We start from the raw sequence: 9521 nt of genomic DNA, 5'->3' as shown, positions 1-9521 counted from the left end.
GGGGTCTGTGAGGTCTCTCTCTGGCTCTGCCCTGCAGCCTTCCCTGTCGCCTTTCTGACAGCTCCTTCCGCACAGCAGCCCAGCAGCTGTACTGCCAGCCTCACCCCAAGGGTGGAAAGAGATCTCCTCTCCTCCCTGGTGGAGCACAAAATCCCACAAAATCCTACTCTCACTGGGTCGCCTTGGACCACGTGGCTACAACTTAGCCAATCAAGCCAATCACTGTGACCAACTGCATGCAGCATGCCATTCACGTTTCCTGGAGGGGGTGGGGTTAGGGTCCAGCGCCCCAGCACTTTGGCTGCAGTGGGAGGAGGCCTGCAGGTGAAGGAGACAGCCACGTTGCGGTCCTGGAGGGCAGGAAGACAGCGTGCAAGGTCCACCCCCGGGATGTGGCTGTCCCCTGGGCTCCTGCCCTCCAGGCCCAGCAGCATGGCTCTCTTCCTGGTCACAAGTGGTCACAGTCATGTGCTTTCTGACAGTGAAGGAAAGAGAAAGAGATGAAGACAACAGGTGGTTTGCTTGGGGGTGGTGAGGAGGACCAGAACTCCTCCAGCAACCCTCCTGACCTCTGGTTGCCCAGGACTGGAATGGCAACTTCTAAGGGCATTTGTTAACAGGGCCAGTACACTCACTGGCAGGTGACTCATCGCCCCTTCCCCTTGGCATTGGGAGGAGACTGTTTTGTTAGCATCCCAAGCCTTCCAATACTGCCTGTGTTGCACATGTAGCCCTTGACCGTGATGGAGGTACCCAAGGGGCTGCCCAGGCATGCTAAGGCAGGGGTGTCCATGGGCATGCCATCATTTGGGCAGCCCCCATTTCTGCTGCAATTCCTCAGGCAGGTTCAGGAAAGGGACACTGGCTATGCTTCTGACAAAACACTCATACTCTGCTAACATGCCAAGCGAGCAGCGGCCAGTGTGCAGGGTGCGCCCAGGCCTCAGCTCTCTCCCATCTGACTGCCCTTGGCCCCATTTATGATGAGACGGGTCATAGCTGGCCGCAGTACCCAGGTTGTCACAGCATGGACTGACAGTGAAAAGCAGAAGGCTGGGTGGGGTGGAGCCCCTGGACCAGGGAAGGAGACCTGACACTGTCATGGCCATGGTGCCCTATAAAATGTAGGTAGCACTTCTCTAATAGAGCTAAGCAATGATTTGTTAAAAAAAAGCAATATCAATCATCTATATGGTTATGCATGCCTTGCTCCAAACACAGACACAGAGCCAAACGCATATTGGCTTGTATGCATATACAAAACAGTAAGGAACCAGTGCCATGGCTTATCCTCCACCTGTAGGCACCAGCATCCCATCTGGGCTCCAGTTTGTGTCCCACCTACCCCACTTCCCATCTGTTAAAGCAGCAGAGGATGGCCCAGAGCCTTGGGCTCCTGCAACCAAGTAAGAGGCCTAGAGGAAGCTCCTGGTTTCAGATCAGCTCAACTTTAGCCATTGTGGCCATTTGTGGAGTGAGCCAGCAGATGAAAGATAATTCACTCTTTTTCCCTCTGTCTCTCCTCTCTGTAAATCTTCTTTTCTGATAAATAAAACTTTAAAAAAATGTGAGTGACTTCAGCGGGAAGTGATTCAAGGGATGGAACGGAATAGGTGCTCTTGTGATGGGAAGATGCTCACGCTACTTGTGAGGCAGACAACTCACTTGGATTCGTTACAGATGTATATCACTCTAGCACCAAAATGCATCATGGATTTGCCAAGAAAAAAGACAAAAAGGAGGGGGAATCTAGATGGCAGAATAGGGTAAGGACATGTTTAAATAGACAGAGAAACATTAGCCAGTGTGAAGCAGAGAGGGCACATTCCAGGAAATAGGAGAGGACAGAACAACAGCAGAGGGGTACCTGGAGACTGACAGACACAGGAAAGCAACAGACACAACGGTGTCGTGTTGCAGTGACTGATACTCCAGTGGCATTCAGCAAGCGGCTAGAACTCCACCAACAAGGTTCCACCCAACATAGGTCCGAGTAGCCCTCAGATGGCCAGCAGATCAAGAACTCTAGTAATGGTACATCAGGCACCATTTTGTACAGTGTGGAAAAACATTAAGATTGCACGACAACAGTGAGCTGTGTTTGCGCTGAGCTGGAAGGAAACTCACCGGGTACAATGCATTGCACTGGTCCTTCAGGGAAAATAATGCCAACCATGGAATCATACAGGTCAAAATAGGCCCATGTGGTTATCAGACGTAACAGCCAACGTGTTCTGGCAAGATTACCACCACCAACAACTTAGCTGTATAGGACACCCGGTACCTCCCTAAGCCTGGGAACTGCTCTAACAAGAAGCGGGAGAAAGGTTGTACAGACAACGGTGCAGCCTCAACACGGCATCACTGGAAACTGGTGAGGCAGGAGCTGGGGCTGTGGAGACCATGGTGGAAGTCTAACATAAGAACCCGGACCTGGAACTCACTGGAGGGAGTGGCACAAGTGACTGGAAACAAAGAGCCGTGTACCAACCTGCCGGAGTCCAGCTCCAGCTGAGTTCGGAACTTGTGAAGGGTGCGTGGATGAAGTGCAAAGAGAGAGACAAAATGGACCACCACAATTCCATGATCATCGCGGACAATGCACGAAAGCTGCCTGCTCTATTTATACAGAAGCAGTCAAACTCTGGCTCAGACTCTTTACGTCATGGTCAAGTCGGTGTTTCCAAGGATAATTCTGCCGTTTGTTTCACCTTAAAGCAGGATGTTATCCATCCTGACCCTGTGGTCAGGAAGTTCTCAATAGATGGTGCATAGCAATCAGTAACACATTCCTACTACAATCCTCATTCTACAACTTAATCTTGAATCAGTTAAAGGAGGAAATGCATCACAGAAGGAAGCACCTAAAGATCAAGGAAAGAGGGAAGAATAGATTCCCACTACACCTGGGGACGGAACACCCTTGATCAGCATATGGTCAGTGGGGGCAGCAATAATAAAAGGCCCTTTTGCTAAAATGGTATCAGCAACATCAACTTCCAAGCTCACATTGGTAGTAAACACCAACTCCACAGTGGCAGACAAGGCCTAAATAGATTACAGAATTCTCAGTGGGGTTGTCCATGCAAAGGGAGGTGGAGCTGCAATCAGGTGGTTGTAGAGACATCCGCCAGGCCCTGCCATACAGCGGGAAATTCCTTGCGGCATTGCCTGCAATGGAACAGTTCTCTTCACACCTTCCTGTCTTCCACACCCACCACACAGACACCAGCACCATCCACAATAAGTAAAATCGAATTGTAGACCTGTGGGTGACAAAGCTTAGAAACCTGCACCAAGGAGAAGAATCTGATAATCTAAACTGCAATGACCAAGAGCAAAAGAGGAGACAAAGGCATAATGATTATTACTGAAGACTCCCCTGCAAAGGAGCAAAAACCGTTGCCAACCTCAGAGTTAACTGAGGAAGACATCAAGAAAATGGGGGGATGGGCCCGGTGGCATAGCCTAGCGGCTAAAGTCCTCACCTTGAACGTCCTGGGATCCCATATGGGCGCCGGTTCTAATCCCAGCAGCTCCACTTCCCATCCAGCTCCCTGCTTGTGGCCTGGGAAAGCAGTCGAGGACGGCTCAATGCATTGGGACCCTGCACCCGCGTGGGAGACCTGGAAGAGGTTCCTGGTTCCTGGCTTCGGATCGGCGCGCACTGCCCATTGCGGCTCACTTGGGGATTGAATCATCGGACGGAATATCTTCCTCTCTGTCTCTCCTCCTCTCTGTATATGTGACTTTGTAATAAAATAAATAAATCTTTAAAAAAAAAAAAAGAAAATGGGGGATACAGAATTCAAAGCACTTGTTATAAAGTTTCTTATCAACAGTGAGAAGCACGTAATACAGGAATTCTAGAAATTTGATGAATATGTCACAGAAATGAATCAATAAAAGCTCATCCATCAGAAATTAAAAATACAGTGGAAGGCCCGGCATGGTGGCCCAGCGGCTAAAGTCCTCATGTAGCTCATGCTAGCATCCCATATGGGTGCTGGTTCTAATCCTGGCAGCCCCACTTCCCACCCAGCTCCCTGCTTGTGGCCTGGGAAAGCAGTTGAGGACGGCCCGACCCTGTAGCCATGTGGGAGACTCAGAAGAAGTTCCTTGCTCCTTGATTCCGATCAGCGCAATTCCGGCTGTTGTGGTCACTTGGGGAGTGAATCATCAGACGAAAGATCTTCCTCTCTCTCTCCTCCTCTCTGTATATCTGACTTTCCAATAAAAATAAATAAATCTTTAAAAACACACACACACAAAGAACAAGTGCAGCAAGAGAGCACAGCAGATGACGTGGTAGAGAACAGGCCCCGCCTGCCGGTGAGCACCTGGTACCTGGGTGCTGGGAGTCAGCCGGCTGAAAGACACAGGATAGGCCTCAATCTGTAAGCGCCATCGGAGGGCCTGTGCTGGAGGCCCAGCTCCCAGCTCACTTCCAGTTCCAGCTTCCTGCATTGCACATCCTGGGAGCAGCTGACGGTGACTCAGACGCTGGCTACCTGCCACGTCCATCGGAGGCCCAGGCTCCAGGCTGCAGCCCCAACCTGGTGAGCATCTCAGGAAGTGAGCCAGTGGATGCTAGATCCCTATGCCCATCTCTGTCTTTCTACCTTCAAAATGATGATGATAAAGTAAATGGACAGGGGCCTGGAATGATAGCCTAGTGGCTAAAGTCCTCACCTTGCATGCACCAGGATTTCATATGGGTGCTGGTTCATGTCCCTGCTGCTCCACTTCCCTTCCAGCCCCCTGCGATGGCCTAGGAAAGCAATCCAAGTAGGGCCCAAAGCTTTGGGACCCTGCGCCCACGTAGGAGACCCAGAAGATGCTCCTGGCTTCAGATCAGAGCTCAACTCCAGCTCTTGTAGCCAACTGGGGAATGAACCAGTGGATGTAAGATCTTTCTCTCTGTCTCTGGTTATCTCTGAAAATTTGACCTCCCAATAAAAATAAACAAATGTTAAAACACACACACACACAATTAATGGGAGCCAGAACGGAGGCTTGGCAAGCAGTACCAGCATCCCATATGGGAGCCAGTTGGAGTCCCAGCTGCTCCACTTCTTATCCATCTCCTTGCTAATGTACTGAGAAAGCATCAGAAGATGGCCCAAAGCCTCCCCTGTAACAGACGTGGGAGAAACAGAGAAAGCTCCTGGCAACAGGCTCTGGTCTCAGATCACTTCAGCTCTGGCCGTTGTGGCCATTTGGGGAATGAACCAGTGGATGCAAGAACCTCTCTCTCTCTCTTTGCAAATCTGCCTTTGAATAAAAATAAATAGATCATTTTAAATACATACAATTGGGTGTGAAAAAAGGAAAAAATATAAAACCAAAACAAGGGCCTGGCACGGTAACCTAGTGGCTAAAGTCTTCGCTTTGCATGTGCCAGGATCCCATATGGGTGTCAGTTTGTGTCCTGGCTACTCCACTTCCCATCCAGCTCCCTGCCTGTGGCCTGAGAAAACAGTCGAGGACAGCGCAAAACCTTGAGACTCTGCACCCACGTGGGAGACCTGGAAGAAGCTCCTGGTTCTTGGCTTCCTATTGGCAGAGCTGCAGCCGCTGCAGCCACTTGAGGAGTGAATCAGTGGACGGAAGATCTTCCTCTCTGTCTCCTCTCTGTATTTCTGACTTCCTAATAATACATAAATAAATCTTTAAAAAAAAAAACACACAATTGGGTCCGGCGGCGTGGCCTAGCGGCTAAAGTCCTCACCTTGAATGCCCTGGGATCCCATATGGGCGCCGGTTCTAATCCCGGCAGCTCCACTTCCCATCCAGCTCCCTGCTTGTGGCCTGGGAAAGCAGTCGAGGACGGCCCAATGCATTGGAACACTGCACCCGCGTGGGAGACCCGGAAGAGGTTCCAGGTTCCCGGCATCGGATCGGCGCGCACCGGCCCGTTGCGGCTCACTTGGGGAGTGAATCACCTGACGGAAGATCTTCCTCTCTGTCTCTCCTCCTCTCTGTATATCCGGCTTTCCAATAATAATAAAATCTTAAAAAAAAAAAAACACAATTAGTTAATTTGAAAGAAATAGTAAAATTTGAGCAATCTACAAAAAAGTAAATTAATAAAAAAACCCAACCAGTCAAAAGCAAATCTTTTGAAAAGAGAAATTAAAATTACTATGCCTCTACCCAAACTAATGACAAAAAAAAAAAAAGCTGCAGACACAAATCATTAACATCAGAAATAAGAGAGGGCGTGGCAGGCATTTGTCCAGGAGGCACCGGAAGACGCAGGTTCAAGTCCCAGTTCTGCTTGATGCCCCCTTCCTGCCAGTACAGAGCCTGGCAGGCAGCAGATCGGGGCTCAGCTACTGGGTTCCTGCCACCCACACATGGACACGGTTTAAGGTCTAAGTTCCTGGTTTTGGACTTGCTGCATCCCATCTATCCAGGCATTTGGGGGAGTGGGCCAGCAGATGGAGACCTCGCTCCCTCTCTCACCTGGTCAACTTCCAAATAAATTTGAAAAAATAAAATAAAATTTGGAAATGTTATAGAAATGACTTCACACTTGGTGGTGAGAAGCCAGAAGTTGTGCTAGGAAGGTCCAGAAAAAGGGAAGGATGGCCTTTTTTTTTAATTAAAAAATTTAAATACTATTTACATAATTGAGAGGGATGCGCATTCATGTGGGCCACTGATCAGGGTTGGGAGGGTCAGGCATGGATGAGGGGGGGACAAATGTTGCAGGTTTTGTTTGTTTGTTTGTTTGTCTTTAAGTTCTGTGCCTGCAGAGCAAAGGGGAGAGAGCTACTCCTTGTGTCAAACTACATCAGAACCCAGGGAAGGGGGACAGTCATTTGATGACACCTTAGAGACCCTGATGTGGGGAGGAGTGTTCTGAGGGTGTCGGTTGAGTATGTTTGATAGTTCTGAGAAGTTGTTGGCGTCATTGCTCCGGAGCTGAGAAACTTCCCGGGGCCTGGCGGCTGAGCACATCCACCTTAGTGTATCCGCAGACCTGTGCTGCAAAGCTTGGCCAGGAGAATTTCCAAACTTCAGCTTTGCCTGTTCTAACAAGGCAGTCGACATCTCCTGCTGGGCCAGATAAGTGGCTGTCATGCTGTCCACTGCACAAACAGCAACACCTGAGGGGGCCCAGTCCTGATACACATACTCCAAGGTTGGACCGCACATCCTGTGATTTTCCCCATGGCAAGGGTTTAAGTCTGGCCATTTAGCGGAATAATCCCACAAGAAACCATGCCTGAGGTGGTCTCAGACTTTACTCTTGCGTGCACCAGCCAGTGTAGGGTCAGCTGTGGTAAGCCCTGCCTCAGCCCCATCTCTTATGCAAGCTAGTGGGTACTGTGACGCAGTCCAGTCAGCCCACCACAGACCCAGTCCTCACACGTACCAGCAGGTGCTGTGGCCATAACTCCCACCAGACTTGTGCCCAGTCCCAGTTTCTGTGCATGACAGCTCTGCTGTGGCCTAGCCCAGCCCAGCCCATGTCCCAACTGGCTCTCATGCACACCCACGGATGCTATACTTTAGCGTGGCCTGACCCGCCCCCAGACCCAGCCCTCACAGCCTTCACAGGCGAAGGACAGATGGTCTGTTTTACCTCTTGTTTTCAACATTCTCCTGAAAATCCTAACCACAGTAGTAAGACAAGAAAAGTCAAAGTTTGGGGCCCGACGGCGTGGCCTAGCAGGTAAAGTCCTCGCCTTGAACGCCGCGGGATCCCATATAGGCGCCGGTTCTAATCCCAGCAGCTCCACTTCCCATCCAGCTCCCTGCTTGTGGCCTGGGAAAGCAGTCGAGGATGGCCCAAGGATTTGGGACATTGCACCAGTGTGGGAAACCTGGAGGACCTGGAAGAGGTTCCTGGCTCCTGGCTTCAGATCGGCGCGCACCGGCCCGTTGCGGCTCACTTGGGGAGTGAATCATCAGATGGAAGATCTTCCTCTCTGTCTCTCCTCCTCTCTGTATATCTGACTTTGTAATAAAAATAAATCTTTTTTAAAAAAAAAGAAAAGTCAAAGTTTATGGACTGGGGGACTGGAGCAGTAGCCTAGGAGCTAAAGTCCTTGCCTTACATGCACCAGCATCCCAGTTCTAATCCCGGCAGCCCCGCTTCCCATCCAGCGTCCAGCTTGTGACCTCGGAAAGCAGTCAAGGATGGACTAAAGCCTTGGGACTCTGTACCCGCATTGGAAACCCAGAGGAGGCTCCTGGCTCCTGGCTTTGGATCGGCACAACTCCGGCTGTTGCGGTCATTTGGGGAGTGAAGCATCTGACAGAAGATCTTTCTCTCTGTCTCTCCTCCTCTCTGTATATCTGTCTTTCCAATAAAAATTAAAAAAAAAAAAAAGATTCTAAAGTTTGGAAGGATGAGGCACCTTTTGGGTCAGTGGCAGAGGTGTCCACGCCTGCAGAAGCGGGGGCCCGGCTTGGCGCTTCCCGAGCTGTGTTCAGGGTCCCTGGTGATGAGCTCCCAGAAAGGCAACGTGGCTCATTCAAATCCTCGGACGCGTCGGAATGTTTAGCTAAAAGAGCCACAGCCAAGAAAAAGACTTCCAACTTCAGGAGGGAGTGTGTCAGCGCTGTGGGAAGCTCCTGCATGGCACGGAACGTACGGTAAGTGCACACCATTATTGAAACCTCAAAAATGTGTTTGAGTTTTTTTACAAATGGCAGTGAAAGGTTCTGATCACATAACGTGTAGACGATATGCCTATGACCTTGAAGCATGTACGAAATGAGGAATGAAAGACGTTGTTAAAACAATTCCTACAAAGTCAGAAAATACTGATGGGTCCCATTGCAGAGGAAACTGCAGAAGTACAGAAGTGATGATGATTTTGATTTAAATGACACAGATTAACATTCCAGTGGATAAATGCAACTGCATTAAAAATCACTTTAAGCCTGACACCATAGCCTAGTGGTTAAATCTTTGCCTTGAATGCCCCGGGATCCCATATGGTTGCCTGCTCTAATCCCAGCAGCTCCACTTCCCATCCAGCTCCCTGTACATGGCCTCGGACAGCAGCAGAGGAAGGCCCAAAGCCTTGGGACCCTGCACCCACAGGGGAGACCCAGAAGAAACTCTTGGCTCCTGATTGACTCAGCTTTGGTGTTGTGGCCACTTGGGGAATGAACCAGTGGACAGATTTTCTCTCTGTCTCTGTTTCTCCCCCTCTCTGTATATCTGCTTTTCCAATAGAAATAAATAAACCTTAAAAAAAAAGGTCAGGGCCCGACGGCGTGGCCTAGGAGCTAAAGTCCTCGCCTTGAATGCCCCGGGATCCCATACGGTTGCCAGCTCTAATCCCGGCAGCTCCACTTCCCATCCAGCTCCCTGCTTGTGGCCTGGGAAAGCAGTCAAGGACGGCCCAATACCTTGGGACCCTGCACCCGCGTGTGAGACCCAGAAGAGGTTCCTGGTTCCTGGCTTCAGATCGGTGCAGCTCTGACCATTCCGGTCACTTGGGGAGTGAACCATCAGACGGAATATCTTCCTCTCTGTCTCTCCTCCTCTCTGTATA

Source organism: Ochotona princeps, chromosome 4, assembly GCF_030435755.1.
Source record: "Ochotona princeps isolate mOchPri1 chromosome 4, mOchPri1.hap1, whole genome shotgun sequence".
NCBI classification, from domain to species: domain Eukaryota; kingdom Metazoa; phylum Chordata; class Mammalia; order Lagomorpha; family Ochotonidae; genus Ochotona; species Ochotona princeps.
The sequence above is the reverse complement of the archived record's forward strand: the minus strand, read 5'-3'. Positions refer to the sequence as shown.